General features: G+C 41.6%; 1 protein-coding gene across 15 annotated transcripts in view; it reads left to right on the top strand.

Moving 5' to 3' along the window:
• Positions 1–17,492, top strand: part of ptprdb (protein tyrosine phosphatase receptor type Db) — a 148,687-nt gene that overhangs the window by 13,282 nt on the left and 117,913 nt on the right. For all 15 annotated transcript variants that reach the window (XM_030093146.1, XM_030093145.1, XM_030093136.1 and 12 more), the window contains exon 3: positions 14,830–14,855. The gene's annotated coding sequence lies outside the window, so the exon portion shown is untranslated. The remainder of the gene's footprint in view (positions 1–14,829; positions 14,856–17,492) is intronic.

Genomic DNA, 17,492 nt, shown 5'->3' with positions numbered 1-17,492 from the left:
ACTGAACGCTGTCTTTTAAAGTTCTAACACTAGCGCTCACCATATTAAAATCAACAGCAGTAGAACACAGTAGAGCACAAAATTTTGAGGTGCTCTGTCTGAGACATTTTCCCCCGTGGAATTAAATCAACAAAATTCATGTCTGCCAGTGTCTAGGAGATTTATTTACCTCATGAGTGCACATATTATGGAACACGCGTTATATATCTATTTATTCAAACCAAAATCAGTTCAACAGCTTGTTTTGGTGTCTTGTTCACTTTTTTTCTGTAATACTGCCACAGGCTGCACTGAAGACGAGGCTATTAAGAACAAATAAGCATTTATTTACAGGTCAAAATACAGACCTTGTACTTTTTTATGTTTTATTTTATTCTTACCTATTTGTTAGTTTAACATATATTCTTTGTGGAGCAGTGGTGTCAGGAATTTCCCTCTGGGATTGACACAATATATTCTGTTCTATTGTAAATACATTGTTGATATAAAAATGAAACAATATCCCTTATATCTATCCCTGTACTTACAACAAATTCAGATTTGAAGATTCTCAGGTCAAACACAGATATCAGTGTTTTTCAATGAATTACAGTGTAATTGTGCTGTACAGTTTCAGTGCTTTGATATGCTGCATATACTATAAGTCCCATCAAGAATTTGCTTTAAAAACACAACTGCTTCTTATCCCGCCGGGCCAAAAATAGCTCTGCATCAAAACAGCTCCAAGAGCTGCAATGGAGTGGGTGTAGGGATCCAGGTACCAGTGAGAAGCTGAAGCAGGAACCGGGAAGTCCAGAAAGAGGCTAATCATACAACAAGGCGCTGTAGATAATACTGGCTTGAGGAGGGATTTTGCCACTCTGCACTGTCATCACATTTCAAATAATGTATTCCTCCGTCAAGACATTTCTGAAGTTAGCGGAATTAGCAGAAGCGCTCCACAGGCAAGGATCCACGAGTCATGAGAGAAAACACTGAACCAAAATATTAAGGCATTAATATTATTATATATACTATATTTTATTCGACTGTCTCCTGAGGCCAGACGAGAACACATCTATTGTTCGGCGTGTTCACTCCATAACTAGTGGTCAAGTTGGCATTGAGTTAGTCTGTCAGTGTGAGCAGAGCTGGCTGCTCTGTCGACACAATTTGGACACCTCAAGTCAATAAAACATGGCTCGTATTCACAAAGTTCCGCCTTACAGTGGCGCTTTTTTCCTGCAGGTATGACAGTTTTCAGTAGCTAGTCTGAGACATGACAGAAATAATTCAATACAAGTTTGTACTAAGTCTTACATTGTGGAGTTTTACGATAATAATAAGTCATTTATTGTGTCTGACTTAAAAAAATAAGTACTTTTCTCTCATTTGACATAAACTCAAATTGAAAACTGTGACATGTCATCACTGGATCCAGCATCATAACCAAACTTCTCAACTAGTGGTTCAGGCTCCGAGGTCTTGCTCAAGGTTTCTTCTCCTGGTTAAGACGGGATCAAACCAGCATGTAGACTGGGAGACGACCCGATACACCAACTTGTCAGAGAAAAACTTAGTTCAACTTTCAGTCAGTTCTTGCCATTGAATGTGTATTTACAACACGAACACAGGCGTATTTTTGTTTACAAAGCTTAATTAGGTAAACTTCTTGCTTCTTATTAAAATCTGATCAACTCTTCTGAGTGTTTGCCTTCTAATGGACCCGAGGTTTAAACTGCCTGTTCACACTCTGGTCAGAAAATCACTTTCAAAAAGCTCTTATGCTCAATCAAACCATATCATTTGCAGTACGCAAAATATTCTTTAGGACTTTCATTTACAAGATTACATCTTAGGGTAGTACTTGTATACTTGAATGTTTCGAAGATTTTTATTAAATGCTGTCAATTTCATTTTGCAGTTGTAAAAGAGATCATCTCTTTTCATTACAACCTCCTGGTAAAATTAGGGCGCAAATAAATATTACGCCTACCAATCTTTTGGCTATGTAAAAAACTTTTCAATTACTGTCAAATGTTGTACATGTACCTTCTTTCAGACTAAATATTGTGTATTTGACTGCTGTTACAAACACTATATAGTCAGTCCCAAGTCTCTTCTTTATTTGACACAGTTTTGATATCAGAATAATACCATGCTTTTCCGGCATCTAATATATTTTTATTTACTTTTTGACATTTATTCCCACACTTATAACCGACAGCATACATTTCTCAAGTGGAAAACAACTTTGCACTTGTCAAACAAAACAAATATGTTGACGTACATTCAAAGGTGTCATTTTAAAGCCTGCGCTTGTCACGATGCGGCGGGAAATTCACAAATGACCACCGTCGTGCTGGGGAGAAAATTATAAAACCAAAGAACGGCAATGTATCGAGATGGAGAGAAAACAGAAATGGTTTGAGGCACCCATCTGTCAGAGAGAAAGAGGAGAGACATGCCGAGAGACAGAGACAGCGAATGGGGGGGCGGAAGTTGACAAACTGCAAACAGCATGTGAATGTACAGACACAGACTGCGAGACGGACAAAAAAACAGAGACAGAGGGGGGAATTGACAGAGCGCAGAGACAGAGAGGAAGCAGAGAGGAGACAGAGACAGGAAGAGGGAGTGAAAGACAGTCAGCCTGAGCGAGTGACAGAGTGCAGTCCTGAGAGGGAGAGTGTGTGGGTGAATGTGAGAGCAGCGCGAGCTAACTCGTCTGTCAATCTGAATTGGTGATTGACACCTCAGGGTCCAGCATTCCTCGCCGAGCCCGCTGGCTCTTCCTGTCAGGATGTAGGGCAAAGGGTCACACGCACGCACACGTCCGCACAAGACATATAAAGGGTAGATTGACTGCATACCTACTGTGCACTTTGTGACAGACACACATTCTCTTATGGTGGAAGGTTTTTATATATATAAGTGTGTCTCACTAGCATACGCTCGCAGCCGACATACAGACGGGGTCCAGCAGAGGTGAAGTCCCCAGTGGGGGTCCACTCTTGCTGACTAGATCTTAACCTTTGATACATGAACTTTCCCCTTTACGCAGTCAGCAGTGCTGCTTTTCACAGAACGGTTCGCATCAGATTCTGTGTGTGTGTGTGTGTGTGTGTGTGTGTGTGTGTGTGTGTGTGTGTGTGTGTGTGTGTAAGGAGTGTTCCCATAGATGAAAGTTTCCTTCCTGTTCATGTAATTCTCCATTTAGTCTTCAGTCTAACAAACTTGCATTTTCCTTTTGGGGGGGTCGTACATTGTGTTTTTGTGTTCATGTTCATGCTACAGGAAGTTATTTATTGTCACGTTTTATCCCCACCTTTCTCTTCTAATCTGTCTTCCTACACAGCCTCATATGGATCGATGTCACAAAACAGAAAGCATGCACAACCATTCAGATGCTCACAAAGGCATATACACATGCGATTGTCTTCTTTGATAAAGGGACAATAACAAGGTGTCCTCCACAGCGCGCACTGACCTCCAGAAAGACATAATCCGTAAAGATTTGTGTTTCAAGACAGTACAGAAATAGACAATGGCTTGAATCTCGGAGTATATTTGAATATTCTCTGTGTCCTTCCAGACACATTGTGGATATTTGTTTTTGATGTTTTTTTAGCAAGTCTTTTCTTATATTGTGAAAGTCAAACGAAAACTTATCTCTCTGCGTGCATATGATTAAAAATGTATATTGAAGGACATAATCAAACCAAACAGTGAATTTGTGCATATTTAATGAGTAGGAGTTAAAGCACATGCCCATAAATGGAAAACTAAGACAAACCAATGCTTGTAATGATTATTGATTTATAAAAAAAGTTTAAAATGGAAAAAAAATCAGATGATTCATGTTATAATGTTGTATAAGTTTTTTTGCACAAAAGCTGACCTTCCTTAAAAATTCACCAACACAAAAAAGCTCTGCAGAAACGACATTACACGTTTTTTTAATCTGCAGCGGCTCTGGCTGTGGTGTGAAGATGACTGATTCCACTGAAGCAGCGTTGGTTAATAGATAAAAATGGGAGAAACCGAGTGTTACATGTCGTATCTGTACAGCCTCCATACCCTTTTGAAAATACCACCGAATGATTTAGGTGCACCTGCGCATACACACTGATGAGAAGAGCTGTCCATCTGGCAGTTTGTGGATGTGTGTGTTCCAGCCTGAGTATATGTGTTTGTGTGTTTGCATGTGTGTGTGTGTGCGTACCAGTAGGGGTTTGTGACTAATGGGGTCATTATTGATGCTGAGTCAGGATTACCGCTGATTGCAATGGTTGGATACCAAGATAACGAGTGCACACACTCACACACACACATCGACACACACAGTCTCTCACTCTCTCTCTTTCTCACACACTCATTTCTTTTAGGTTCTCTTAGGTGCACTTATGCACATAAACCTCCCACCTCAGCTATTAAACCTACTCACCCAGACATCCCTCTCTCGACCGCCTCGCTCGTACGCATATTGAAGGGCTTACACATTTAGACGTGCACATATATAGCCAGACAGGTGGGAAGCGTTGTGTTGACTAATCAGTTCTTTCTTTAAACGTGCACACTTACATAAAATACATGTACCCACATCTAAACATGGATTTTCGACTCATGCCCTGTGACTCTGTGCAATTTATGGATGTAGCGTTTCAGATAAAAATAGTCATCCAAGAAATGCAGCTGCTGCAAAAGATTTAATTCTGAAATATTTCATAATGAAATGTGAGTTAAACACAATGCTGGAAAATACTATTTCTCCCAACACAATATTTTGTGATATTCATACGTGTGACTAAAAACCTGCAGTATTTGCTACAGTGTCATGTGGAACATTCAGGTTGATTTTTAGAGAAACACACTGTGTTTCATCAGCAGTTTAAAAAGGAGGCCTTCAGGGCCTAGTTAGAGCAGGGGACTCGGACTCAGCAGACAGCCATCAGTGGCCTAAGAGGGTCGCAGCTGCAGCGGTTTGTGGGAACAAAGTCTGTGGTGTGGAAGGATTTTGGAATGGCTGAGGAGAGGGACTTTCGGTTGGCGTCAGGGAGGTTTTGGGTTTTGATCTTCTGTACCTGAGGAACATGCCTTCCCCCCCCCCCCCCCCCCCCCCCCGTCCTTACAAGGAGACTTTCTTTGGGGCTTCAGTGGTGTTCGTGGTGTTTTTTGCCCTTTTCATCCAGAGTGTGTGCCAGTTATTGGGTTATCACACTTCTCAACCTACCTGCAAAACTCTATGCAGGGGAATTGGAAGGAAGACTCTTACTAGAAGTCAAACCTCAGATACAACAGGAACAATGCAGATTTCATGCTAATTTCGTGATATGGGTGTCATGGTGCAGCCAAGGCGAGGAGAACACTGTGTGGGTGGGCTGGAAGATGGCAAATTGTGTTCATTGAGGATAATGTTCACCTAGAACCGTCACATTGAGCCTCCAGCATTTCCTGGAATGGTTTATTGCTGAGTGTGAAGTGGTTGGGATGCAGATCAGCACCTCCAAATCTGGATACATGGTGCTCTCATGGAAAAGGATCGCACGCCCCAGGTGGAGAAGGCATTCCAGGGATTGTGAATTCGGCCACAGATTTAGGCAGGTGGCCTGAGTCATGCAGTCACCGTACCAGACTATTGTGGAGAGGGAGCTGAGCCATAAAGCAAATCTCTGCTCATCGGTCGGTCTACATTCTCACCCTCACCTGTGGTCATGAACTTTAATAACCAAAAGAAGGAGATTGCAGATACAAGCAGCTCAAATTAGTTTTCTCCGCAGGGGGGCAGGCGTCACGCTACGTGACAGAGTGAGGAGTTCAGCCATCCAGGAGAGACTTAATCTTGAGCCGTTACCTCTCCACATTGAAAGGAACCAGTTGAGGTGGTTCATGCATCTGTTTAGGATGACCCCAGGGTGCTTCCCTTTGAGGGTTTATCATGGTGGTCCAAATTCAGATTTGCTCTGGGGATATTTTTTTGTGGAGTTTCCATTTTCTCTTTTTTTCTTTGGCCATGCTCCCCTCCTACAATCCAAAGACATTCATTCAGGGTATCATTTGTAGTTGTGTATCTCTCTTTTTTAGCCAGTTGGCTGTGAGTTAGTTGGTAGAGAGAGTTGTCTCTCAGCTGGAATGTTGCAGGTTTGATTCCCTATCTGTCCACTTATCGTAATGTCCTTGAACAAGACACTGAACCCCAAATTGTTGCCAATGACTGGACTGAGCTCCTTGCATGGCAGCTGCCACCACTGATGTGTCAATTTGGTTAACAATTTGAAGTGTTTTGCAGGCTGTTCAAGCAGTGGAAAAGTGTTATTTAAATAAACTCCATTTACCATTTAACCATATGTTGCACTGGTGACCTGCATTATACTGTCCTGCTCTGCCTTTTTCCATGTCTTGTCTGCAGTAGGCTCTGGCCACCTGTGACCCCATTTTGAATGAAGCAAGTATAGAATTTGGAGGGTTGGATGTTTTTAGCCACAGTTCGAGGAACAGGGTGGCGAATGCAGTCAGTCAAACACTTCATTCACAATGAAATCTCTTAGCTTCTTTTTAAAAAGTTTGCCATGAATATATACTGTTTCTACATGTACATGCAAGAACATCGCAATGCAATGCATATTAAATTATATCAATTCAATGCAGTGATGAAGGTGCTTTCTTTGAATTTTTTTAAAAGCCACATCATGAAGAAAAACATCACCACATGTCAATTTTTGCCCGATCAGAACAGTGCAGTCTGTTGTTTTATTTCATCGTCTCACTCAAACATCTCAAACATCAAACATTCAACACGACCATATTTTGTGCAAATCTAAGAAAAGTCACTTATAATCAATGAAAAATAAAACCACTTCCCTCCTTTGAGTCCTATGCGGCAGTGTTATATTTTTTCCTGAACCACTGATTTGCACTGAAAGTTAAATCAAGTTATACCCCCAGAATAAGCAAACCTGGGTAAGTAGCAGCTGTTTCAATTTGTGGATTGATGTCCTGCCATCACATGATCATACCAACATGTCAGTGATTTTTCTCTTATAATCTTAGAGGATCACATCCTCTGGAACGGCGATACCTTCTGCTTGATTTATCAGCAATTAGATAGTTTTGCTTATGCAGCTGACCATCTGAACATAGCATTCTGTTGACAAACATTTATACATGGTAAAGACGTTCATGGCCCACAGATGACGTGCACCAATACTGACAGTTTGTTTGTGCCTGTAGTCCGCCTTACTTCCACCATATGTGAATGGCACAGAGGTGAAAGGGTTGAAGTCACTCCACCCCTGCGGTGCCTTTGTGCCAGCACTGAACATAGTAACAGAGGCAGAACACAGCTGAGACAGGGTTTGAACATGCAAGACACACACACACACACATACAGAGTTGTGCGTCACACTTCTGTCACGTTTCTTCGGTGGGAACCCGTCTCTCTGTGTAAGATCTCACGGTGGGTGGTGTTAGCTGGATTTGGTGTGAGTGAGCCACTAGAATCTGGTGTAGAGAGGGAGAGCTCATTATGGGAACGTTGCAGCATCTCTCTGTGTGTGAGGGGCTAATGATGCTCGTGGTCTCAGTGTCTTTTTGTAGTCTAGAGTGTAACTGGGGATTTCCTCGGTGTTGGTCTTGTCCCTCGTGGGAGACTGAGTCAGTGCAGTCGTGAATTCGCTGAAATCCCCTTTGTAACATGTAAAGCAAAAAAACAAACAAACAAAAAGATGAAAGTGAATTTTAGACAACTGAATTTTGTGAACACACAGACGGTTTCATACAAAGGAACTGTGAATCTTAACCAGTCCTGACCCTGTAGAACCTCTAAGATATATCTTTGCCCTGATTGACTTAATATCAAAGTCTCTGTCAGTGATGATAGAAACACATTTTTGTTGTTTATCCAATCCCAGGTAACTGGCTGAAGGCAGTGTACACACTCGACGGGCTGCCAGTCCATCACAGGGAAAACCGAGAGACACAGACAATCATGCTCTCTCACAATTCCGTTCGAGACTATTTAGAGTGAACCAGTCCATGCATGCACAGAGAAAACATGCAGCTCACGCACAGGAAGGCCTCTAAGCTCAACCCAGACAAGATGTACTGTATTCACTCTTATTTGAAATTTATTCTGTAATGAAACCTTCACTTCATCTTTCCCTTTGCATTTTGACATATGATTACAGTGGAGTGTCTGTTTGTGTCGACTGTGATGTGCTTGAATGTGCACAGTACGCTTTTTTTTCCTACCTAATTACCTCTCAGACACAAAGTGCCAGGGTTTTGATCGCTTTATCACAGTGTCATGAACAAACAAGCATCAAGAAGAGGCTTGACAATTAGCACAATTACGGATTTGTTTCAATGTTCATGTTGTTGAATCTAGTGTATGTGTGTATGTGTGTGTGTGTGTATATATCTGTTTGTGGCCTCGTTAGATCCCACCAAGGGGGTTACCCTCTCTGGAGTATATCAAACGCGTCCTCCTAAACCCGGAGCCATTCATCGTTCATTAAGCTGTTTGAGTTAAATGTGATTGACATGTAAAAAAAGGGGGAAAGGACTAAAGCAGCATGTGTGCGTAATTCTGAGTTCGTTGGCTGTTGCAATAAAGCATGCCTGTTTGTTTATTCATATGAATCCATGTGTGTGTGGATGTGTGTGTTTCCTATTGTTTAATTGTGCTTCCAGGAGTGATACTCTTTAGCTCATGAACTACACACTCAGAACTGTTTACTCTCAATAACGCCTTAGCAGTGTAGCCCCGGGTATTAATCAAAGCGCGAGTGTTCCTGTCGCTTAAGTGTGTCTGTGTGTGTGTTTCCAGCTGCGTTTGTGTGTGTGTGCGTGTGATGTGACAGCGTTCGTTGTTCCTGAAAGCCACTGTAGTTCCTAAATCAAGTCTTTTATGAAGTTCTGCTGCTCTGGGCACACCATTAACATTTTATGTCACCCTAGTTCACTTTCTGCCTTACTCCTATGGGCATGAAGCTGAAATTTCCTCTTTGAATAATCTTTGCTACAGTCTGCAAAAGTAGACCACTGTGGCCACTCTGTTGGGATTTTAGTTGTTTTCAGAGGGTAGTTTTTTTTTTTTTTGTGTTTGTTTTCGGATTCTACAATCCGATTTCAGGCTTGACCCCAAACTCTGCCATTTTTCCAATGAACCTTGCATTCAAGTTTAAGTGATCTTTTTGTCAAAATTCAAGTTCATAATGCATGTGGAGAGGCAGATTTGTTCAAATCAGGGCACAGCCGTGGAAAGAAAATTTTTCTCTTAAGTTTCATCACTTTGCGAGAGTTTGTAGTCTCTTTCTTTCACTCTGTCCTCACTGTCTTAACATTCACCGCTCACTTGTCAGTTCTGAAGCGCAGCTTGTCTTAAGTATTGGGATTCAGTGTGTAAGCTCCACTCATTATCCCCGATTGTGCGTCGATGTGCGTGTGTGTGTTTGTGCGCGTGTGCACTTCATGTATGAGTGTATAACTGACTGTGAGAGTGCGGGTGAGTGATGGGTGTGTAAGCCTCCCTCTCTTGCGCTCCGTTTGAAATAAAGCGACAGATAATCGCAGGGCTCTGGTGAAGCGAGCTCATCTGAGCGCCAATCGATACGGGTGCCATAGCTTCAAAGCAACCCTTCAAAGAGGAGAGAAATAGCCATATGCTCTTCGTTCTTTCTCTGCGTGTGTGCAAGTGTGTGTGTGTGTGTGTGTGTCACAGAGCAATTGTGTTGGGAGAGAGAGAACAAAAGGAGGAGAGAGATGGAGTCAGGGAGTCTCTGTCTGCAGTTGAAACTGTTCATTTGGTTGAAAACATTATCATATCACAGTTGACATGCAAAGTGCCTGTGATGCCATTGATGTCACTATTTAAATTGGACAAAATCATTGTTTCGTTAGCCGCTAATCTCCTGATATTACCACTCTGTCATCTTTTATTCAGCAAACCGGCAGCAGCTGTGGCCTTTGTTGAGGAAATGGGCTAGGAGGAGCCACACACACACACACACACACACACACACACACACACACACACACACACACACACACACACTGAGATAAGAGTTACTTAGACTGAGAGATAGTGTGTTTGGTGTACGTGAGACAGAGAATACACCGTACAGTATACCGAGAGATGGTGGGAACCGAATGCGTGGAAGGAGGAAGAGTGTGTGGATGAGAGTGTGACAGAGTGAGAAGGGGAGAGAGGGAGAGAGATCCCCAAAGCCTGCTGTGTTTAGCAGTGCCATCTCACCTTCCTCAAAGTGAAAATGAGAATGTATTTTTGACTTGTCTGCATATTTTTATTTTTTTTCATTATTGTCTTGAAGTGCCTCGGTGTGTGCGCAAACATGTCTAAAGCTATGAGGTGTGCCTCTGTGTGTGTGTGTGTGTGTGTGTGTGTGTGCTGAGAAGTTAGTTGGTATGTGTGTGTGTGTGTATACTTGTTTGTGTGTCAGCATGTCTAATTAGCTGAGACAAGCAGGTGTAAAACAGTAATTAATGGCACAACTGACTGACTTCATTATCTCCACATGAGCTTCTCATGCTGGCTGAACAAACACACACGCACGCACGCACGTCGGCAAGCACAGCCACACCATTACGACATACTTCTGCAGAGTGTGCGAGCGCGTTTCACGACAACATAGGAGAGCAACATCCAGTGGAGTAAGTGGACACAATCATTGCACACGTCGCCGTTCGACCACTCAAACACTCATTTAGTTTGCAAATGGACTCATTACTAATGAATCACAAGCTGCTTTAGAGCAGGCTGAGCACACAGTAATGGTTTGGCCATCCTCCAGAATTCAAACACTACAACACACGTGCGTGCACGCTCAGGCACACGCACGCGCGCGCGCACACACACACACACACACACACACTGACAGAGATTGAGAGTGAGTGTCCAAAAGCCCCAATTATCTTCACATTCAATGTAAGAGAACAAGCTAGAAAGCTAATTACAACACCCCTCCCGCGACACACACACACATGTAAATGATCTGAAACACACACACACACTTGTACACATGACATATTGCCAGAAATTGCGTTTTGCTGTGATTGTTCGTGTTTACAACGAAGTCATTATTGGAAATATGGCTGTGTCACTGCATTATTACCATAAGTCATGATCACAACCCCTGATTGCAACACGCTTTATTGAATCATCAATAAGACTGTATAATTTAGTGATTCCAGTTTTAGCCAGATTGATTTACGCCTCAGTGCTGTGCCAGGCTTGAATGAGATCAAATGAAATTAGATGCCTCCAAATGCACCATGTTGTCATGCAGTAAGTGGAATAAATATGTTTTTTATTTATCATTCAAGCGCTATCAATCTTTTCTTATGGTAGTGTGCCAAGACATAAATATTGCTGATGCTCCTTCCGTCTTTGTGTGCGTCTCGCTCTCTCTTGTGAGTGAACGAGACGGCAGTGATTGGACGAAGTAATTGGACCTAATGATTATGTCAACAGCCTGTTTCTTTCTCTTCCCATTAAACACAACTGGATTAGATTTACTGTGCTTACTCCAACAACTTAAAGACTCCATCAGTAGGCCACTTTCCACGCGTGCGCGCGCATTCACAGACATGTCGGCGCACACACATACCAACACACAGATTGGCTTAGCTCAGTGGATCAATGGCCCCTTGGTCAATGTCTCCTTCGGGAGAGTTATCTATCTGCTCCTCACTAATGAAACACTCTGATCGCTTTTGTGTGTGTGTGTGTGTGTGTGTGTGTGTGTGTGTGTGTGTGTGTGCGAGTGTGACAGTTTGTCTGCATGCACTCATGGGAGTCGGATTGATTTTAAAGTTATGGATATGGTGGCATGCTGTTTATGCTTTGGTTAATTACAGGCTATAAGGTTTTCTATGAGTCACACATGTACATTAATATTAGATTTTACTGGATAGGTGTGTTTTACATGTTCTCCCATGACAATCCTCAGTAGAGAATGACTTTGGTCCCGGTATAGTTAGAAAACTGTAAATACTGTATCTCGGTGAAAATATTGTAGAGGAGAGACGGTTAATTTTAATCTTTGAGGGACCCAGAACCTTCATCCTGACTGCCAGAACAGTCAAAATGTGACACAACAGTTTGACCACCAATATTTACGACAATTACGGCCCATCACTTTATTTCTAGGTTAAGTTTGTTTTGTTTTGCTTTTTTCTTTTTTAACTTGAGGCTCATTTTGTCAACATCAAGGGCCTCGCAGTGGTGTAGCACTCTCACCTCAAAGTAAGATTGTTTCTTGTTTGAGCCCAGGGAGCCTTTTTGTGCAGTTTGCCTCTGCTCCTTCTGTGCGTTTGGGCTTCTTCCAGCTACTCCAGGTACAGCTTCCTCCATCGGTCCAAAATCATGCATTTGAGGCTAGTTTGTGCCTCTAATTTGCCCATAGGTGCCAATTTGAGTGTCTCTCTTTCTGTCAGTGTTTTCCCTGTGATGAACCGGCGACCTGCTCACTGTGTGCCGCGCTCACACACCCTTTATCAGCTGAGATCAGCTCCGGCACACTGTGGGCCTCAGGTGGATAAAGTGGCAAAGATGGGTGGATTTATGTGTGGGATTGGTGTGTTAGAAAGAAAACGCATTTAATTTATTAACAAACTATGTCATGTTCAATTGTTAGTAACATGACCAGAGCTACTCATCAACAGTAAAATCAGAAACACTGGAAATCACACGCATTACGCAGAAACGCAGATTGATGTCTGTACAAGCTTGGTGAAATAATAAGGTATACAACACGGTCCCTGGGATGCCACACCAATTCTCAGGCAGTGATTCCACTGACTGCATACATAATAAAGTAGGTTTCCGAATTAGCCTTGACACGCATGCCAGGTTGTTATGACAGTCGCTGGTGCATATTATATATTGTTGTTGGGACCGCTTCTCCACTGAGACTGGAAGGACTGTAATGTTCTGGGTTTTGTGAGTCTGTACATGAAGGACAGACGTCAGTCTGCTTTCAGGCCTTGAACAGTAAAAACTAATGGAAACTCCGAGCAACATCTCGTGTGAGCTAGATGATTTTCCTCCTTATTAAAAAAAATAGAAATAAGATGCATGATTTCGGAAAGTAAGAGTAAATGACTATAATACACTCTTTTAAAATGTAACATTATCACATGATTTTTACATGCAGTGAAGTAGCAGTTGGTCGTCATGACTGTCCAGACTCATACGTTACGTGTTTTGTGGCTGTCAGGAAGTCCTCGTGAAACTTTTTCCTCAAAAACCAAACTTCTGCTGCAGTTACACTGTAGTGGCTGCAGCTGAAACTCGCCACAACACCTACAGTTTCCTGAAAACTTCACTTTGGAAAATATAAATACTCAACCTCATAATCAAATCCTCTCAGTCCCTGAGATCACACTGTGGAAACTGTCTCTTTCCTTGTAAATGAGTCACTGTGTGCGCCCCACTAACATGGAAACGTTCCCTGTTGTACTATATTCTTTGATTACTCTTCAGAACCATTCATTATGTTTTGAGGCGATTAAAAAAACATAAAGGCCTGGAAAAAAATAAACCAAATGCTATCAGGAGACTACTCTGATGACCTTTTGAGGAATAAATGGACAGTTACTGATTGATCCAGGTCAGACTTCTCAATATGTCTGACAGTACTTCACCACACCATCTTGAGTTTTATATTTGTCTGAGATTTTGCCTATGTTGTATTCATTCTAATCCTACTTTAGTTTTTGTCGCAAATGCATTGAAGTTTGCCCTCTTTGTTTCCGACTGATTGGGACGTAGCCAGGAGTGTATGACGGTATAATGTGAAGAAAGACTGACTGGATCTGGATCACAGACAGAAAAAAACATCATGCAGCAAACCCATTCCAGTTCTGCAGGTTATCGTATTAAAAGCCTCTGTAAAGGGAAATTCAGGATCATCTCCTTTTAGTTTAGCTCTCTCTTTAGTTTGGCTCTGTTGGCAGATCGAGTTTTCTCTTAGTTGGAAGGATGCAGGTTCGATTCCTCTTCTGTCCACGTGTGTCATGAACAAGACACCAGACCAGTGACTGAGCGCCTTGCGTGGCAGTGTGTGAATGTGTGTGTGTGAATGAGTGAATGCAATTAACCATGTTAATGCTTTGGGGACTGCTCAAGTGGTGGAATTACGCTATATAAGTGAAACCCATTTACCATTTTAATGTAATCATTGCTCATCTTTAAAATGATTTTTTTTTTTATAATCATGGCCTTGCCATGAATTAATACGTTCATATATAACTGTAACTGCAAGACATGGAAATTGGACACTTGCCTCGTCAGGAGAATGTCCCTGGTTTGAGTCCAGGTTGTATGGAGTCTCCATGTTCTGGTGTGTGTGTTGGGACAGTTCAGCTGCTCTGGTTTCCTAAAGCAGTGTAAAAACCTGCGTTTGTTTTGTTTGAGATGGACCGGTGCATTGTGGCTTTGCCGATAGTGAGCTGGCATCAGCTCCACAGCCCCTGTCGCCCTGTTTGTAGAAAATAAATAGATGTAATTGGACAAGACACCTGTAGGCATCCTTAAGAAAAGTAATTTATCATTGTGCATGGAGGCCTATATGTGTGGATGCGGGTGTGTGTACAGGAGACGACAGGGGAGCAGCACTGCAGACAAAAACATAATAGGACTCCTGGTGAAATGAAAGCACTCTCTTGAAATCTCTCTACTTTTACGTGCATGTTTTCTTGCAAAGTGTCTTGGAAAGTTGTTGCTCTTCACAATATTGTAATCTAATTTCCGTCTTTTTTCTCTCTCCTGCCTTGTTCCTACCTCTCTCCCCTTGTCTCTCCTCTGTTTTCGCTCCTTCTCTTTTACAGTTTGACGTGCTGAAGTGCTTCTTAAGGTAAGAGAGCTGCACTTTTTTTTTTTTTTTCCTTTCCCGACTCTTGTACTTTCTTCTTCTGATTTTCAACCCATAAAACACAGCATGCCATCAGCACTTGGCACAGTGTGTGTATCACGGAACAATCTGCGTCCTCAAAATTTATTTGGCTCAAGATCCTGCTCGGCGAAACACAATAACATTGTGTTAAGATAACAAAGACACTCTGGGTAGCACTCCCACTGCACTCTCCTGTTAAAGCCATGCTCAGAAATGCATCGAGCGGAGTCACCGGCCGGTGCTGCACAGTCCGCTGGGATTATACAGATTGTGTGATGCTTATGCATCTTTCCATTAGTTAATGCCTCACGTTTGAACAGCATTTCACAGTTGACAGAAATTGTAGTAATGCACAGTAAATCCATTTCCATTGCGTCCTACAACTGAACACGTCTGTCATTGGTTGTTAGTCATACTGTGGTCTGCTTGCAAAAGAAAAGGAAAGAAAAATGGTATAGTTTTTAAAAAGGCAATTCCAATGTTATTGTTTATTTGTGGGTTCCAGCGTTCGTATATCTCACACTTATTACATTCAGGCAAGGTTGCTCTGTAATAATATCCGCGGACTCACAATACTTTCAAAAGAAAATTAAATGTGCTACAACCGGGTCTGACCTTGTGTTTGGGCACACATGACGTCTGTGTAATATCTGACTGTGGTGAAAACAGTGTGAGTTTGGGCAAACTGTGCAGTGCAGCTTTATAATTGGTGGAAAAATCTCTTTCAAATCTTCAAGTGCCTTCTTGTTAGAATCAGTCCATCATTTTGAATTAGTGAAAGGATTTTGTCTAACTAATGCTGAAGATGTTTATAACAACCCCCCCCCCCAGGCACCTGAAAAATACAACCAACCTATTAATCAAGATTGTTTTGTATTTTTGTAGTTGGACAATTGAAAAAAAATCTTTGTGTTTATTAAAAATTTGCATATCCAAGGTAATTGCATATTCCGAAAATGGATTGTCATGCAAAACATGTTAAGCGATCGTACCGTTGTTGTTATAACGTGAGTTTGATTATTTAGTTGTCAGTGCTGATGATTCACTGAACTGCTGTTTTCCATCTGACAGCATCAGAAAGGCTGAACCAGTTCTGAGCACTGGGTGGCAGTAGTGAGCCGACTCTGGCTTTGTCCCTTTGTAGTTGCCCAAAACTTCGCCCCTTGTACTATTTACAATTTTTGCGATTTGTGTCACCCCTTCCTGTTACTTTCTGTTGTCTGTGAAGCCAGAGTGCGTCCCGCTGCCATCATGTGGGCTAAACTGGCATTACACAGACATGAAGGTCGAGGCTAATTCAGTCGGTTGCTAATCAGAGTCCAGTGCTAATTTGCAGTGTAATTACATGTTTATTTATTTAGTTTTTAAATGCTTCTAATAAAAATAAACTTTTTTTTTTTACTTTCCTTAAGGTTTCCAAATTCTCAAAGTAACATATTATAAAACAAAGAGACAAACATTTTTTTTAAAGATGTTTTTACATCCATAAGCTCAGAGAAAATATTGAGTGAAAGTTGTTTTTTGTTTGGATAAAGAGTTGGATAAAACTTTTTTATAATGTCTGTGTTAATGAAGACAAACCTCTTAAGCATTCATCAGGAAGGAGAAGGAATGATCCCATTTAAACTTACTTTCAATAGCTTTAAATTACTGAATAAAGTACTCATGTGGTCATCATGATGTAATAAAATAACATCACTCTCTCGTGTGTGTGTGTGTGTGTGTGTGTGTGTGTGTGTGTGTGTGTGTGTGTGTGTGTGTGTGTGTGTGTGTGTGTGTGTGTGTGTGTGTGCGTGTGTGTGTGTGTCTGTGTTTCACATAACTTTTAGTTTCAAACTTTGAGGGGGAAAAAAATGGAATCCGTAAAAATTTTCTCGTCATTTTTTACTCTGCAGATATTATCATAGCGAAGTTCATTTATGGGTAGATGATAGAAAAAAAAACATTAAGTGCTACTTTGTTTAAATTTGCAATGCTCATCCCTTCTGTCACCATGAAACATTTTCTAAGTTTTATTAACATCAATGAATCATAAATAATTTCAGCTCTGCTTTTTGCTTTATTTAATGAGCTGTTTTATGTAGCTCTATGAATTGTGCGCAAATGCATATTCAGGTTCTACAAAAAGTAAACAGTGACTGCATGAACGACCACTATCAATCGTATCATCCTTTCAACTCTTCATCCCTCTCCTGAATGTCTGGGGCTGACGGTGGCAGCGAGCACAGACCTCTTCACTCCGCCTGTGTGTTTTTGGTCTGGAGTGTCGAGAGAAAAACCCACATGGAGAAACAACATGTGCACCTCACACTGGAAACACACCAACCGAACTCAAACTGAGTGTTAACCAGTCCTCCTTTTAACTCATCCGTCCCACTGCGTCATTACTGCTGGTGTGTATGAGCAGATTTATTAATGAATTCTACCAGTTCCTTCGAGGAAAGTTTTTTCTGAGTAAAAAAAAAAAAAAAAAAAAGCAGTCTTCCTTAATAAGAACTATAAAGGAACATGATTCATCCCTCCTTCCATCTATCAATCAATCAAACTAATGTAGGTGGTAAAGCCGACGGCTCAGACAGACTGTGTGACTTTTATTGT

The sequence above is a fragment of the Salarias fasciatus genome, chromosome 6, assembly GCF_902148845.1.
Source record: "Salarias fasciatus chromosome 6, fSalaFa1.1, whole genome shotgun sequence".
NCBI lineage: Eukaryota > Metazoa > Chordata > Actinopteri > Blenniiformes > Blenniidae > Salarias > Salarias fasciatus.
The sequence above is the reverse complement of the archived record's forward strand: the minus strand, read 5'-3'. Positions and strand labels throughout refer to the sequence as shown.